The 10,738-nt window shown below is 42.3% G+C and overlaps 1 pseudogene; it reads left to right on the forward strand.

The window, feature by feature from the left end:
* Nucleotides 1-8,345: 8,345 nt before the first annotated feature.
* On the forward strand, nucleotides 8,346-9,223 carry LOC125133242 (vomeronasal type-1 receptor 4-like; annotated as a pseudogene).
* Nucleotides 9,224-10,738: the final 1,515 nt, after the last annotated feature.

Consider the following 10,738-nt stretch of genomic DNA (forward strand, 5'->3'; position numbering starts at 1 on the left):
TGTTGGTCATCCAGCATGCTCCTTGTGGTTCTACAGTAGGTACCATTTAAAGATTTCTATGGGTGTTTTATATGAGGAATATTTTTGCATCATGTAACCATCCGTGGGTAAGTCGTGAGTTCAGTGTCAATGAGGACATTATTTCTGGAGGAAGGAATGAGGAACCTACAATCTGACCATCCACTTCTTTCTCCTAGTCTCATACTGCCTCACTCTCTACTTCTTTCCCTGTGTGACCTCCACTCCTCCACCACCCCTAGGTCTTTAAACTCTCCTTGATCCGGCACCATCACCCCTCCAACCCTGGATCCGTAACCTGTCCCCGTCCACTTTCATCCCCATAGACCACAGTCAACCTGCACCCCCTAGGCAGTCCATTCTTTGACAACTCCTTACACCTCAAATTCTTAGGTGCCTCAGCACAACTCTTCTGAACTTGCATCCCCTCCAAAGCCTCCTTTTTCTATGAATATTATTTGTTGCCTTATCAGTTCAGCAGGCCAATTACCATGTCTTCTTGGCCCCTCCCTCAAAACCCCAGTCTTCAAACTTTGGGGGTCATCAGTGTCAGGGCACCAATGCGGACCCCACATGTGTCCGTTTCTCTGGGTCCTTTAGCATCCTCAAGCCCACTGCCCTCCCCAGCTGACTCATCTCTCACAACTGTTATGTCTCCTGAGCTCCTGACCCCCTACAGAGCACCAGCTCCTCTTCCCAATTCCGTGACTGTCCTGGACCACTGATTCCCCACAGCACACACTTACCCTAACAATGAGCTTAATACCGTTGGTGTTGGTTAGTTAATCCTCTTCTGACCCAGTGTAGCAGTCCTGGAAAGAGGATGGTCACTTCCTCTTCTCAAGCAGGTGATCAGTTCACACCCAGAACACCTGCATAATGGGAATTCATGCTCTGGGCTGCTAGACACCCACGTGGTCCACCCAAGGGCCATGTAAAGAAAATTCATGTGCCAGATCCCATGAAATTAGGCAAATTAGTGCACAGCTTGCCTGTGATCCCGAATGAATCAGGTCCCACTCCCCATACATATGCTCCCAGTATGGATCTCCCTGCCTTACCCTGTGTGTAGGTGCAACCCACTGTGTGGTCTGCCCTTCATCCTTCTGGTTTGGAATGTAAGCTGTAGAGTTCTGCCTTTCTTCTATCCTAGTGTTGGTGTGTTGACTCTGACATCCAAAGAATCTTAGAATCATATATACCTTTATCCCCTGTGTTCTTTAACCCCTTGTGGACTTGAACTCTCCTGTGCGTTTTCAGCCACCCCTGCCCTTTACTCACGTCTGCCCACTGTCACATGTTAGCAACACTCAGAGATATTTTCTATTCCAGTCTGTGAGGCAGAGTCTGGAAGAAGTCTGAGTGTTCCTGCCTGGAAAATAGTTTCTGGAGGTAGGGAGCAATGCTAGAACAAGAGGCAGAGCAGTTCCTTAGGTGTGAGCTGAGCTGCAAAATCAAGGGGAGGATCTTAAACCCAACACCAGTGCCTGACGGCTTTCAGTGTAAGGCAACGAAATCCTCACTGTGAAGAATTCATGACAAGTCATGCTTATGACATTGAGGAATCCTTTTTTAAATGCTTTTTTTTGGGCCTTTCTATTTATTGCCAAACTTAGTCAGAATTGAGATTCATGAATTTATACTTAATTTTTTCTTTTTTTGACAAAGTTTTTTTTTAATTTTTAATTTTTTCATTTTTAATTGTTATTTCCCCAAAGCAATTTTTTTCTACTGTACAGCATGGTGACCCAGATACACATACATGTATACATTCTTTTTTCTCACATTATCATGCCCCATAATAAATGACTAGACATAGTTCCCAGTGCTACACAGCAGGATCTCCTTGCTAATCCATTCCAAAGGCAATAGTCTGCATGTATTAACCCCAAGATCCCAATCCATCCCACTCCCTCCCCCTCCGCCTTGGCAACCACAAGTCTATTCTCCAAGTCCACAATTTTCTTTTCTGTGGAAAGATTCATTTGTGCCATATATTAGAATCCAGATATAAGTGGTATCATACGGTATTTGTCTTTCTCTTTCTGACTTACTTTACCCAGGATGAGAGTCTCTAGTTGCATCCGTGGTGCTGCATGTGGCATTATTTTGTTCTTTTTTATGGCTGAGTAGTATTACATTGTGTATATATACCACGTCATCCTAATCTAATCATCTGTCATGGACATTAAGGTTTTTTCTATGTCTTGTCTAGTGTGAATAGTGCTGCAATGAACATGCGGGTGCATGTGTCTTTTGTAAGGAACGTTTTGTCCAGATGTATGCCCGAGGGTGGGGTTTCTGGGTCATATGGTAGTTCTAGGTATCAATTTCTGAAGTACCTCCATACTGTTCTCCATAGTAGTTGTACCAGCTTACATTCCCACTGCAGCATCCTGTGCTGCAGGTCAACAGGAGATCCTGAAAGAGGGATGGCACGGCATACAAAACACACAAGACTCTTTTACATTTTTAAAAGTGGGGGACCAGGAGGCATGCTGTTCTGCTGAACAAAGGCCCCTAGGCTTTAGCCCACAAGACTTTTATTATGGAAGGTGACGCATTTAGATTAATGAGCAAGAGCAGTTGTAGAGAGTGTTGAAGCTATGTCTCAGTGAGATTTAGGGAAACCATGAGCAATAAAAGTCATGGGTGTATACATCTAGGATATAGTGCCGCTGCCTAAAGAACAACATACTTGATGTATAAGCCCCTTATCTTATTTTGACAGGAGACTTTAGAACTCTGTGTTGGCAGACATGCTTACCTGGCTTTTGCCATCACAAGCATTCCTTGGCTTATCATGCTTTTGCATGTACCAAGTTTGCTTTCAGCAGAGTTCAGCAGTTCAGTGGTCTCCAACATCCCACCAGCAGTGCAGGAGGGTTCCCTTTTCTTCACACCCCCTCCAGCATTTGTTATTTGTGGACTTCTTAATGATGGCCATTCTGATGAGTGTGAGGTGGTGTCTCATGGTAGTTTTGATTTGCATTTCTCTAATAATCAGGGATGTTGAGCCTTTTTTCATGTGCTTGTTGGCCATCTATATCTCTTCCTTGGAGAAATGTCTATTCGGGTCTTTCACCCATTTTTCCATTGGGTTGTTGGCTTTTTTGCTGTTGAGCTGTATAAGTTGCTTGTATATTTTAGAGATTAAGCCCTTGTCAGTTGCATCATTTGAAACTATTTTCTCCCATTCTGTAAGTTGTCGTTTTGGTTTCCTTTGCTGTGCAAAAGCTTGTCATTTTGATTAGGTCCCACTGGTTTATTTTTGCTTTTTTTCTGTTGCTTTGGGAGACTAACCTGAGAACACATTGGTAAGCTTGATGTCAGAGAATGTTTTGCCTATGTTCTATTTCAGGAGTTTGATGGTGTCTTGTCTTATATATAAAGTCTTTCAGTCATTTTGAGTTTATTTTTGTGCATGGTGTGAGGGGGTGGTCTAGTTTTATTGCTTTGCATGCAGCTGTCCAGGTTTCCCAGCACCACTTGCTGAAAAGACTATCTTTTTCCCATTTTATGTTCTTGCCTCCTTTGTCAAAGATTAATTGACCATAGATGTCAGGGTTTATTTCTGGGTTCTCTATTCTGTTCCATTGGTCTGTCTGTCTGTCTGTTTTGGTGCCAGTACCACACTGTCTGATGACCGTGGCTTTGTAATATTGCCTGAAGTCTGGGAGAGTTATGCCTCCTGCTTGGTTTTTGTTTCTCAGGATTGCTTTGGCGATTCTGGGTCTTTTGTGGTTCCATATAAATGTTTGGATTGTTTGTTCTAGTTCTGTGAGAAACGTCATGGGTAATTCGATAGGGGTTGCATTGACTCTTTAGATTGCTTTAGGTAGCATGGCCATTTTTACAATATTTTTCCAACCAAGTAGCATGGAATATCCTTCCATTTCTTTACATCTTTAATTTCCTTGATTCATGTTTTATAGTTCTTGGCATATAGGTCTTTTACCTCCTTGGTCAGATGTATTCCCAGATGTTTGATTTTTTGGGGGGTGTAATTTTAAAGGGTATTGTATTTTTGCATTCCTTTTCTTATATTTCACTGTTAGTGTACTGAAATGCAACTGATTTCTGAATGTTTTAAATGCTTAACCATTATAGCTTTGAAATCTGTCTGCTCTCCTGTTACAAAATCATTAAAATTTTTGATTATTAGAGGTGTGCTTATAATGCCCTCATGCTTAACCCGTAAGTAAGAACTGTAACAAATTCGAAACTCCTACAAAACCATGAATGTGCATTGTTTCTGGAATGTAAAACATTTCGTTGTGATCTAACTCTCTGTAACTGAGTTACTGGCAACAGCAATTGTGACTCTTCTTAGAGTATTTGAGGTCTCATGAATACCATGAGATAGTTATCTCTCTTGAAATTAGAGAAGTAGCATTCAAGGAAGTGGTTCGTTTCTAATCCTAAATTTCAGAAAAGAGTTGTTTGTTGTCAAGCCCAAATATATCGCATATCATTATCTCTGGTTCAAATATGCCCAACATTGGAGTTCCCATCATGGCTCAGTGGAAATGAATCTGACTAGCATCCATGAAGACGCAGGTTCTATCCCTGGCCTTGCTTAGTGGCTTAAGGATCTGACATTGCCATGACCTGTGGTTTAAGTCACAGATGCAGCTTAGATCTGGTGTTGTTGTGGCTGTGGCGTAGGTCAGCGGCTACAGCTCTGATTCGACCCCTGCCCTGGGAACCTCCATATGCCATGAATGTGGCCCTAAAAAGTCTAAATAAAGAAATAAAGAAACCCAAATTAATTCTAAACACCAAGCTCATTTCCTTATAATGTCAACTTACAAGTTTCAAAAAGATTCTTAGTCTCCTGATTCTAGTTTCCAGCTTTCCTGTGTTCACTAATGTTGCTTTATTGTTAATAGTTTTACTTATGTTGGTATTAATGTTTACCTTAGCCTTTGAAACAAAATTTTTAGTACCTTTGTTTCTATCTTTACAGTTTTATTACATATTATTTTTTCCTATATCAATGTTTAGGAAACAAGATAATATGTCCTGATTCTGTATCTGACAGATGTCCCAAGTAGGAGAGCAAATGGTTCTTTGTGCTGCCAAAAGAATATTGATTCAATCCTGCATTCATCAAATCCATCTTGGACCAAGGGAAGTGTCCCAAGTATTAGCCTGTAACTAGTGTATCTAAAATATATTATCATCTCTAAAACTTCACTCATACTTGATAGAAAAATTAGGGCATGTTTGGACTACAGATGGAAATACAGTTTGTCTCTAACTGAACTCTTGATATTTGTACAGACATCATCTGTATCCCATTGCATCTTAATGATTCCTACATGGACAAATGCAGTCAATAAACACCTCTACTGACAGGTCTGGATTGTCTCTAGAAATACCTGTCCCTGTTTGGGGAACCTCTGTGGTTTAAGCCATTCTCAAATCATATTAAATGGATCCCATCCTACATACCCCCCAACCCATATTTGATATCAACCTATGAAATAAATCCTTAAAGATTAAAATTACAACAAAGGTGATAAAATACGATAAAAATCATTTGAAATAAAATGGAAATTGCTTAAAAAAATGTAATATAGCTTTGGATTGTTTGAAAAAACCTAGCTAATGTGGTTTGTGGGTGTAATGCTGTGGTTAGGGCACTGGGTGGCAATCAACCCACCAGGTTCAAATCACCACCTAGTCCCTAATCTGCGTTTAAACTTAGACCACCTAACCCTTCTGTAATGTCTCCTTATCTGTACAATGAACATAATGCCAGGGCCCATGTCATGCAGGTGTGAATATCAAGGAATATGCCATATTCTGTCAGTGTAACCATGATTCTTACATTGCAAGTGTATGTAAAAGTTGTACATTTTACTCTGGGAAGACGTTTAACAAAACACAACCTGAAGTAAATATTTCTCACAGGGTGTATTGAATTTTAGTCCGTATGATAAATGTAGCCCATGTTTCAGTGCAAGATGCTCTGTTCTACAGTCAAATATCAGCCACAGGGAACTGGCAGAATGAGCTCTAGCTATTTTCCAAGAGGAATCGTCCCTTATTTCCCATAACAGTTGGCATTTCTTCCTCTTCTTACTGTTATCTCTTCCTTTGCTGCAATGAAACAGACTGAGGATCAAGACTTGACACCAAAACACCAGACTATAGTCCACACTTGGTCATTTTCTTTGCAGGTGTCCACAGTGGCCACTTTCCCTAAGCGTTTCTTCAGTGATTCATTCATGCAAATTTATTTTCTATCCTCATAGAGGGGCTGGGTGTGTCCATGGGCACTATCTTCCCCTTAAGTGTCTCTAGCCGTCATGATCAGCCCTATGGACTCCAGGTTGGGAGCACTTAAAGGAAAAGCTCCCAAAGATTGGGGCTTGCACATTCCTCTGGTGGACCCTGTACGTACTGGTAAATACCATTTTTTTTTGAGTTTAGGATTGCCAATTGAAGCAGCAAAAGCATCAAAGGAATCAATTTCTGATACGCTCCGCTGAGGTTTATGACAAGTTCACTGACGCACTATATGCAGCGGTATCATTGCTCCCCGATGTGCTGTCCTTGGGCTCATGGACTGGACCTGGGGCTCCCTAAGTTTCATCCCATACAGACACAATCAGCAAGTCAAACACCTTCACAGGGCAACTTTTCTCAAATTACCTTCTTTTTTCCTAATATGTATTCATGAAATGTTATAAACATATATAAGTGATAAGTGCACAGCTCAGTGGAATTTCTCAAATGTCCACACTTCTGCAGGCAACACCTACATCCAGGAAAAGCATGTTTGGCCCTCCATAAAACATGTTGTGCCCCCCACCGAGTCCAACCTCCAAGAGTATGGTTCTCCACTGCATATTTGAAGCAGTGGAAACTTTGGAATACAGATTTCCATCTATTCACACGTTTAAGAGATTAGATCATTTGCCTGTTTTGTATTATAGATAAATGCAGACTCCATGAAGTCTTTCCTATTGGACTTTTCCAGTTCTGTTTGATTTTGTGAACTTATCTGCATGTTGCACACTCCTGCTATTGCTCCTTGGCACTGCCGTCTAGGTTGGAGTGGTGTGAGTATGAATCAATTAATAGATTCTGTTAACGGCAAGTGGGTGGTTTGAGTTTGGGGCCATTATGAGTAATGATTAGTGTTGGCATATAAATTCTGTAACTAGTCTTTTGGTCAGATATTGACAAATTTCTTTGAGTGTATTCTTCAGAGCAGAATTGTTGGAACATAGGATTTGATATGAACTGCAGGAATAGACATCACAGTTTTCTTTTTATTTCTTTTTGTTTGTTTGTTTTTTTAGGACTGTGACAAATGGAGGTTCCCAGGCTAGGGTTCAAATCAGAGCAACGTGAGTTTCGAGCCATGTCTGCAAGGTACACCACAGCTCCTGGAAATGCTGGATCCTTAACCTAGTGACTGAGGCGAGGGCTTGAACCTGTGTCCTCATGGATGCCAGTCAGATTTGTTTCTGCTGAGCCACGACAGGAACTCTGCAGCACATTTTTCTAAAACATTTGTACCTGTTTTAACACACACATCAATGTAAGACATTCTTGGTTTATCCACACGTTTGCCAAACCTTGCTCTTTCTGTCACTTTAGATTTCTTGCTGGTATTTGACAATACATATCTAGTGACATACTTATTTTCTTCTCATAACTATAAACACTCGATGTTTTTTATACATTAGTTAGGCCCTGAAAAACCTGTTTTGGAGTCTCTGTTGGAATGGTTTGCCCATAGTTTATTTAGTTGTGTGGTTGTAGGGATATTTTCTGCTGCTTGTCATTTGTATCACTCTGTTTCTCTCTATGTGTGTATGTGTATATTTTTCTGAGACCTGCCTCCTAATTTTGATATAAGCTAAAGTTACTTCACCTACATTTTAAGGTCTTGTGCTCTTTATAATATATTCCTATTCTAAGATTATAGAAATACTGCATTTTCCTAAAATATACTTTATTTTTCATTGAAAATTAACAGCTATGCATTCACAGTAGCATCATTTTATGATGTGGGTAATAAGAGGTCTTTTTCTTCTCCAAATATGGGTAGCATTTCCCAAAAATGACTTAATTGGCTCTCTTTCCATTCACTGTCATTTTCATTGTACCCCCTCCAAGGTTAACTCCACTTCATCCTTCCTGCTGACTTTTGCATGCTGTATACACCCATCTCTCCATCTCTTCCTGTCTCGTGAAGACTTGGCAATCGGACAGGAGCACACAAGGAACTTTCCCCTTGGGGTCAGAAATCTTCAATGCACCCTTTTGCACAGAGGAATGACTGTTGCCATAATTTAAAGGAAAACATGGTGAATGACAGACTATTCCCCCTAGATGTGACAGTAGCACTTCTCTCTTTATCTCAGACAACAGCTGGAATTCTGGGCAAGGTCTCCCTCCTTTACCGTTACCTCTTTCTCTACCACACTCAGAGCAGGTTGAGGACCACAGACTTGATTCTCCAGCACCTGACTCTCGCCAACTCCTTGGTCATTCTCTCTAAAGGAGTCCCTCACACAGTGGCTGCTTTGGGGCTGAAGTATTTTCTCAGGGGTTTTGCATGTGAACTTCTTTTCTGTGTCCACAGAGTGGGCAGGGGTGTGTCCACTGGCCCCACGTGCCTGTTGAGTGTGTTCCAGACCATCATGATCAGCCCCATGCAGTCCTGCTGGAAGAGTCTTAAAGTCAAAGCCCCCAAAATCGTTCACTTCTGCATTGTCCTCTTCTGGACCCAGTACCTACTTGTATATTCAATTAATCCTATCTATGTGTTGCATGTGTCTAGCACATAGAGCAAGAAAAATATCACAAAGATTGGAGATTGGGGATACCATTTTTTTTTTTTACAGATCATGAGAAAATCACAAGCCCAGCATATATAGTATTGATAGTTGTCCCTGAGGTTTCACTTTCTGTGATTATTACCCGGGCCAGTGGCTCCATGGTTTTCATCCTGTACAGAGACAGCGAACGGGTCCAACACATCCATGGGAATCAGATTTCCCCCAGATCCTCTGCTGAATCCACAGCCACCCAGAGAATCCTGCCCTGATGAGCACATTCATATCTTCTCATACCCTTTCCTCAACTTTCACGTTTGTATTGCTCTTTTCCTCAGTCTCCGTTGGTGGTAACAAGCATTTCTGCCCTAATTTCTCTGTGCTTTCCAACCGTCAGCCCCTGATCTGTTCATGAGCCACAACATGGGCCCAGGCTCTCCTTTGCTTGGTTAAGGAATTCAAAATCCTTTAAACTTTTTTTTGTCTTTTTGCCTTTTCTAGGGCCACTCCCATGGCATATGGAGGTTCCCAGGATAGGGGTCTAATCAGAGCTGTAGCTGCTGTCCTACGCCAGAGCCACGGCAACATGGGATCTGAGCCACATCTGCAACCTACACCATAGCTCAGGGCAATGCTGGATGCTTAACCCACTGAGCAAGGCCAGGGATCAAACCCACAACTTCGTGGTTCCTAGTTGGAATCGTTATCCACTGAGCCATGATGGGAGCTCTCCTTTAAACTTTTCAAAAAAAAAATGTCAGTCGTATGCTTTTGCTGCATGTTAATTTATATCTTCACTCATTAGACCTGAAAATCAGTACAGATTCATCGGGGAAGCCCCCTCCCTTTCGAGGGGAGAGTGTAGTGGGTATGGATCTCTCTTCATCTCCTTGATCTGGAGCACTTATACTTAGAGTGGCGCTGAAGATGGCAGCCTGGCCTCATTCTCATGCCCAGCATCCTGATGACCAGGGTCTCGATCAAGTGCGGCTTGAAGCCCATCAAATGCCTTTGGTCCTAACATCTGCGTCACAAGAATCAAAGTGGTTGACCCAGTCGCCATGCTATATAGTAGAAAATTGACAGAACGCTGTAAACCAGCTGTAATGGAAAAAAAATCATTTTACAAATTAAGCAACAAAAGCAACAACAACAACAACAAAACAAAGTGGTTGACCCTGTAGTCACAGGAATATGAAGCAGAAGTGAATAGGGTCGGCAGTGAGGGATAGATCATGACTGGAGACCATTTCCCCCAGGCTTCCGTGTATGTGTGTGTCTGAGTGTCGGTAGTGAGGGTGACTTTATTCTGAACGGCAGAGCAGGTCCTCACAGCGGCGGGATCAACCTGGGGTTTTCTGAGCAATTGGAGCCTCAGGTGACAGTGAGTGGGAAGGGTGACCCTGGGCAGGCCTGTGAGACGTGGCCACCTCCTTGGGCACGTGTGTCTGTGTGGGTGGCAGATGGTGATCCCCTGTTGGCGCTACAGCTGGTAGGGTCCTAGGATGCTGTCCTTGGTGCGAAGCAGGGATAGAACTATGGATATTCCATCTGGGCATTTAATTTTGAGGGATAGTGGGATGGCATTCTATGTAAGGACCTCCAAACCCCCAGAGTTAGAGTACAGTGTACCAGGTACAGATTCTGGGCGCACAGGAAATCCGTGCTACCATTTAGCTTGTTCGTGGATAACATAGAGCAAATGTCTGAAGAGTGTCCTGGAGACCGTCGTAGCGTAAGCTCTTCTAAAGACACTTTCCTATTCCTTTATTTCGGTCCCAGACCCCTGGTTCTCCCTTAAAAACATCTAGGCCTGAGGAGGTGCTAAAATCAGCTCCAACAGGAGCCACCCAGGGCACAGGGTGTGTGATCACCCAGCAGAGTGTGACTGGATGGGAGAGCAGAACCCAAGGTGATCT

Source organism: Phacochoerus africanus, chromosome 8 (genome assembly GCF_016906955.1).
Source record: "Phacochoerus africanus isolate WHEZ1 chromosome 8, ROS_Pafr_v1, whole genome shotgun sequence".
Taxonomy (NCBI): domain Eukaryota; kingdom Metazoa; phylum Chordata; class Mammalia; order Artiodactyla; family Suidae; genus Phacochoerus; species Phacochoerus africanus.